Source organism: Sinohyriopsis cumingii, chromosome 3 (genome assembly GCF_028554795.1).
Source record: "Sinohyriopsis cumingii isolate HCF-2022 chromosome 3, ASM2855479v2, whole genome shotgun sequence".
Classification (NCBI taxonomy): domain Eukaryota; kingdom Metazoa; phylum Mollusca; class Bivalvia; order Unionida; family Unionidae; genus Sinohyriopsis; species Sinohyriopsis cumingii.
In genome coordinates this window covers 10,232,520-10,239,688 of record NC_142963.1, presented here as the reverse complement: position 1 = coordinate 10,239,688, position 7,169 = coordinate 10,232,520, and positions in this window count along the sequence as shown.

Below are 7,169 nucleotides of genomic sequence, written 5' to 3'. Positions count from 1 at the left end.
TTTTTAAATCTAGTACTATGAAGAGTATGAATATTCACTTATGAGAAAGTCATTTAAACAATTAAAATAAGTAAATACAAATTGAGATATTTAAATAAGATTTTGATGACGATGTCAATATATGGGGCCCGCTGTGGCCGAGTGGTCTAAGGCGCTCTCCGATACGGATCACAGCCGTCCCATCTGTGTCTGCGTGGTTTCGAGGTTTTGATTTAGCCAATGTTGGTATGTGAGAAAGCTTGACAGAAGCTTCTCGTGGGTCTGTGGTTCTTTCCGAGGTTTTCCCGGGTTCTTCCTCCACCATTATTACTGGCCGCCATGTACAGCCTATCGTGTCCTGAAAAATGGCCTATAACCCCACAACAACATCAACAACAACAATGTCAATATGTTCAGTCACCTAAGAGCTAGTTAGAAGATTGTGCAATATGGTCATTGTATTGCACATTTTTTTATGCCAGATTGGCACAGTTTTCATTGAGGGCAAAACAGATAATATAACAAGTCTTTCAGTGAAGAACCCAAGTTGATAAAACTATCCATTCAGGTGGAGCAGCAATATACAAAATGATTATCAAGACAGCTGCTGTAGCAGATACATAGGGTGAACATTTGATTCCAGTTTTACCAAATATATGTACGGATCACTTGGATATCATAAAAAGTCTCCTGGTGGACATCTCAAGTCAGTGTGTCTTTTCGATCTGGAAGAGCAAATCAAACAAAATTTTCAAGATGACTGCTCTGGTGGCCATTCTGAAACTCAAATCAGTATCATTTTCATTTAGGACCAAATAAAACAGAAAGAGCCTTCCAGTCTTAATTCAAAGCTGAACAGACTATCCATTGAGGGGGCGTAGTAATAAAAATATATTCAAGATGGCTGATGCAGATCCAATAATGAATGTTTTGAGGAACAACACTTGCTTTTTTAACTAGACCATGGGATAAAAGGCAGTTCTCTAAGTAGTTTAAGAGGAGTAGTGACCACAAAATTGACCAGCAGAAATAAAAATTGATTTCAACCTACCTGATCCTCCTCCAACACCTGTTGAAACGATACACACCAATAATCAACAAAAAGCTGATGTCACACTCGTGAAATATGAAGCGATTGTGTTAATTCCAATAGAACAGGAAAAAACATTCTTATGTTTTGGTTACAAAAAAAGTGGTGAATAAATGAAGAGGTTCCATAACCAAATTTTTTGTATTATGTATATAAATAAAAAATAAAAACGGACAAGAAATACAATTTTCTTGTTGTTATACAGTATTTACAAAGGCCATGTTTATCAAAATAAGCAAATATTAATTAAAATATCAAGAATTAATGAAATTAGAGATTAAATCTATTCTAAAATTATTACGAAAGTAAGCAATTAAAATATGTTTTGTGTGAACAGGCTAAAACCAAAGAAAGTTTAGGGTAATTTGTGATCTCTAAGGTGAACTGATGCTAACAGCTAAATAGAATGATATAATCACATTCACAGTAAGGCCACAACCATGTCGGAATCATCCTGATAGTTCTTGGAAAACAAGAATTGATCTATGTTCATTGGCAGCCTGTAAATTAGCACTGTGGATGTCAAGTTTAAAAGAGAATTTACCACACCTTTTTGACTTTTCCTTTCGTATTGTTGCTGGATTTAGGTATCTAGGATAGTTGTTACAGATTTTGAACATGGCCATTTTACTCAAGTGATTAAGTGTTTTCTTTTGACGTATCTTTTATATTTCAGTTTATACTGTTTCTCAATCTACAAATATGTAGACTAGGAATCGTAGCTTATGAGAAAGTCATTTAAACATTTAAAATAATTAGATGGAAATTAAGACATCTTAACATGATTTTGGTGACAATGTCAATATGGTCAGTCATCTAAGAGCAAGTAATACGATTTTCAACATCGTGATTTTGGTGATCATTGTACATGTCAGATCAGCACCATTTTCATTCAGAACAAAATAGACATAATAAGAAGTCTTCCAGTAAAAACTTCAAGTTGGAAAAAGCATCAATCTAGTCGAATATCAATACTATGATGAAGACAGCTGCTGTGGCAGCCATATTGGATATGTGTGTGATACCAGTTGAACCAACTATATGTAACGATCACACATATATCATAAAAATCTTCTGGTAGATATTTCAAGCCAATATGTCTTTTGAATCTGGACGAGTAGAAATAACAAGATATTGAAGATGAATGCTTTGGTGGCCATACTGGAACTCAAATCAGTATCCTTTTCGTTTAGGATCAACTAGACATTAGAAGGAACAAGTTTCAGTCTCAAATCTAAGTTGATAAGACTATCCATTCAGAAGGAGTATCAATAACAAGACTTTGAAGATGGCTCATTTGACTGAAATATTTTTCTCTGAGCAGCAGCAGTTGCTTTATGACCAACTAGACCATGGAAAAAGGGTAATATTTTAAGTAGTTTATGAGGAGTAAAGCCAGCAAACCAGGACCAGTAGAGGTAAAAGTAAAAATTCAACTTGCCTGACCCTCCTCCCCCTCCTCCTCCTCCTGTTGAAAGGATAAAATTTAAAATGTAAACATCACGCTGATGTCACACTGGTAAAATTATAATGAGTCTGTATCAATGCAAATGGAACAGGAAAAGCATTTTTATGTTCTGGCTACGATAAAAGTAAATGAAGTTCCATAACCATTTTCACTGTGTTGTGGTTGTAATAATAAATAAAAAATTATTTCCAAATTTAGTTTCATTCCTGTTATTAAAAGTATTCATACAAAGGATTTGTTTATCAAAGCATAAACTTACAGATATTTATTAATTAAAATACGAAGAATTAAGAAAAATGAGAGAATAAAGCTATCAAAACATCATTTAAGAAATTAAATAATTAAAATAAGTTTTATGGGAGTAGGTTTTAAATCAGAGAAATTCTGGAGAAATCTTGTAATCTTTAAGGTGAACTGACATTTTTATCTCTGGTTACGAAAAAAGTGATGTATAAATCAAGAAGTTCCATAACCAATTTCTCTGTATTATGTAATAAATACAAGTAAATAAATTAGACTAGAAATCAATCTTTCTTGCCATTATGAAAAGTATTAACAAAGGCCATGCTTATCAAACCACGAACATAGGTAATATGTATTAATAGAATATCAAGAACTGAGGAAATTAGAGACTGAAGCTAACCACAAATTATATAACAAATGAGGTAGTGAAAATACATTTTCTGGGAGCAGAGTTTAAAATAAAAACAGGTTTGGAAAAATATGTTATCTTTAAGGTCAGCTGACACTGGCTGCTAAACAGGACGATATGATCACATTCAAAGTAAGGCCTCAAGCCAGACAATTCTATGAAGTCAAGGATTGTTCTCTGTTCATTCGTATCCTGTTCCAGACTCTGTGTCAAATATGAAAAAGAACCTTCCACACCTTGTGGAATTAAACATTGGTATTGCTACTGACTTTCAGTATCTATGATAATAGTTTTTGAATGTGATCAGATTTATCAAGTAATTAGGAGTTTTCAAGTAAAATATCTTGCATACCTCAGTTTCCATTTTTTAAATCTAGTACTATGAAGAGTATGAATATTCACTTATGAGAAAGTCATTTAAACAATTAAAATAAGTAAATACAAATTGAGATATCTAAATAAGATTTTGGTGACGATGTCAATATATGGGGCCCGCTGTGGCCGAGTGGTCTAAGGCGCTCTCCGTCACGGATCACAGCCGTCCCATCTGTGTCTGCGTGCTTTCGAGGGTTTGATTTAGCCAATGTTGGTATGTGAGAAAGCTTGACAGAAGCTTCTCGTGGGTCTATGGTTCTTTCCGAGGTTTTCTCGGGCTCTTCCTCCACCACTAATACTGGCCGCCATGTATAGCCTATCGTGTCCTGAAAAATGGCCTATAACCACTCAACAACATCAACAACAACAATGTCAATATGTTCAGTCACCTAAGAGCTAGTTAGAAGATTGTGCAATATGGTCATTGTGTTGAACATTTTTGATGTCAGATTGGCACAGTTTTCATTAAGGGCAAAACAAATATTGTAACAAGTCTTTCAGTGAAAAACCCAAGTTGATAAAACTATCCATTCAGGTGGAGCAGCAATATGCAAAATGATTACCAGGACAACTGCTGTAGCAGATACATCGGGTGAGCATTTGATTCCAGTTTTGCCAACTATATGTAAGGATCACTTGAATATCATACAAAGTCACCTGGTGGACATCTCAAGTCAGTGTGTCTTTTCGATCTGGAGGAGCAATTCAAACAAGATTTTTAAGATGACTGCTCTGGTGGCCATTCTGAAACTCAAATCAGTATCATTTTCATTTAGGACCAAGTAGAAACAGAAAGAGCCTTCCAGTCTCAACTCAAAGTTGATAAGACTATCCATTCAAGAGGCGTAATAATAACAAGATATTCAAGATGGCTGATGCAGATGCCATAATGAATGTCTGAGCAACAACACTTGCTTTTTAAACTGGACCATAGGATAAAGATCAGTTCTCTAAGTAGTTCAAGAGTAGTAGTGACAACAAGATTGACCAGCAGAAATAAAAATTGATTTCAAACTATCTGATCCTCCTCCTCCACCTGTTGAAAAGATAAAGACCAATAATCAACAAAAAACTGATGTCACATTCGTGAACTATGATGCGATTGTGTCAATGCCAGCGGAACAGGAAAAGCATTCCTATGTTTTGGTTACAATAAAAGCGGTGAATAAATGAAAAAGTTTCATTATCAAATTTTCTATATTATGTATATATACATGAAAATTGGACAAGAAATATATTTATCTTGCTTTTATAAAGTATGTACAAAGGCCATGTTTGTCAAAGAATGCACACATTGATTGAAATATCAAAAATTTATGAAAATTAGAGATTAAATCTAATTTAAAATTATTACGAAAGCAAGCAATTAAAAATGTTCTGTGTGAAAAGGCTTAAACCAAAGAAAGTTTGGAGCAATTTGTTATCTCTAAGGTGAACTGATGCTGACAGCTAAATAAAATGATATAATCACATTCACAGTAAGGTCACAAGCATGCTGAAATCATCTTGATATTTCTTTCAAACAAGAATTGTTCTTGGTTCATCATTTGTCAGCCTGTAAAATAACACTGTGGATGTGAAGTTTAAAAGAGAATTTACCACACTTTGTGGAATTTACTACTCATATTGTTGCTGCATTTCGGTATCTAGGATAGTTATTAGATATTTTTAATATGACCAGGTTACTCAAATAATTAGGTGTTTTCTTTTGACGTATCTTCTATACTTCAGTTTCCATTGTTTTCCAATCTACTAATATGTAGACTAGGAAGGTTAGCTTATGAGAAAGTCATTTAAACAATTAAAATAATTAGATGAAAATTAAGACATTTTAATATGATTTTGGTGACAATGTCAAAATGCTCAGTTATTTAAGAGCTAGTAATACGATTTTCAACATGGTCATTGTGGTGATCATTTTACATGTCGGATCAGCACCATTTTCGTTCAGAACAAAATAGACATAATAAGAAGTCTTCCAGTGAAATCCTCAATTGGAAAAACCATCAATATAGGTCGAGTAGGAATACAATTATAAAGACAGCTGCTGTGGCAGCCATATTAGATATCTGTGTGATACCAGCTGAAGCAACTATATGTAAGGATCACATATATATCATACAAATCTCCTGGTAGATATCTCAATCCAAAATGTCTTTTCAATCTGGAGGAGTAGAAATAACAAGATTTTGAAGATGATTGCTTTGGTGGCCATACTGGAACTCAGATTAGTATCGTTTTCGTTTAGGATTAACTAGACATTAGAAGGAACAAGTTTCAGTCTCAAATCAAAGTTGATATGACTATCCATTCAGAAGGAATATCAATAACAAGACTTTGAAGATGGCTCATGTGACTGCAATATTTTTGTCTGAGCAGGAGCATTTGCTTTATGACCAACTAGACAATGGAAAAAGGTTAATTTTTTAAATAGTTTACGAGGAGTAGTGACAGCAAACAAGGATCAGTAGAGATAAAAAGAAAAATTCAACTTGCCTGATCCTCCTCCTCCTCCTCCTATTTAAAGGATAAAATTTAAATAGTAAGCAACACGCTGATGTCACACTGGTAAAATTATGACTTTGTATTAATGCCAATGAACAGGAAAAGCATTTTAATGTTCTGGCTACGATAAAAGTAAATAAAGTTCCATAACCATTTTATTTGTGTTATGGTTTTAAAAATAAATGATAAATTAGACCAGAACTCGAGTTTAATTGCTTTTATTTAAAGGATACATATAAAGACCGTGTTTATCAATGGATGAACTTACCGATATTTATTAAATAAAATACCAAGAATTGAGGAAATTTGAAATTAATGCCAATCAAAGTTACTCAAGTAATTATGCCTTTTCTTGTGAGGTATCTGACATACTTCAGTTTCAGTTTGTCTCAGTCTACTAATATGTAGAGTAGGAAGGTTAACTTTTGAAAAATTCATTTAAACAATTAAAATAATTAGATACAAATTATCATATCCTAGTAAGATATTCGTGACAATGTCAATATGCTCAGTCCTCATTGAGAGGTAGTACTACAAAGATTTTCAATACTGTGATTGCGATAGATACATTGGGCTTTGGACCAGCACCTATTAGTCATGCATCATAAGGAGTCTTTCAGTGAAAACACAAAGTTGATATGACCATCCATTCCGGTGGAGTAGCAATAAGGTTACTGAGACAGCTGCCATGGCTGCAATATTGGATATTCATGTGATACTATAGTTAATACCAAGTTATCATAAAATGTTTCCTATTGGAAATATGAGGTCAGTGTCTTTTTGATATAGAGGAGCTGCAAATACAGGATTTTTAAGATGACTGCTTCAGTGGCCACACTGGAACTCGAATGAGTAGCATTTTCATTTAGGACCAACTAGACTTTCGAAGAAGCCTTTAAGTCTCAAATCAAACTTAGCAAGACTATCCATTCTGGAGGAGTAGCAATAAAAATGTTTTCAAGAAGGCTGATGAAGTTGCCATATTGGATGAACAAAACTTGCTTTATGACCAATTAGACCATGGGATTCATGATAATTCTCTAAGTAGTTCACAATGAGTAGTGACAAAAAACTTTGACGAGCAGAACTAAAAATTGATT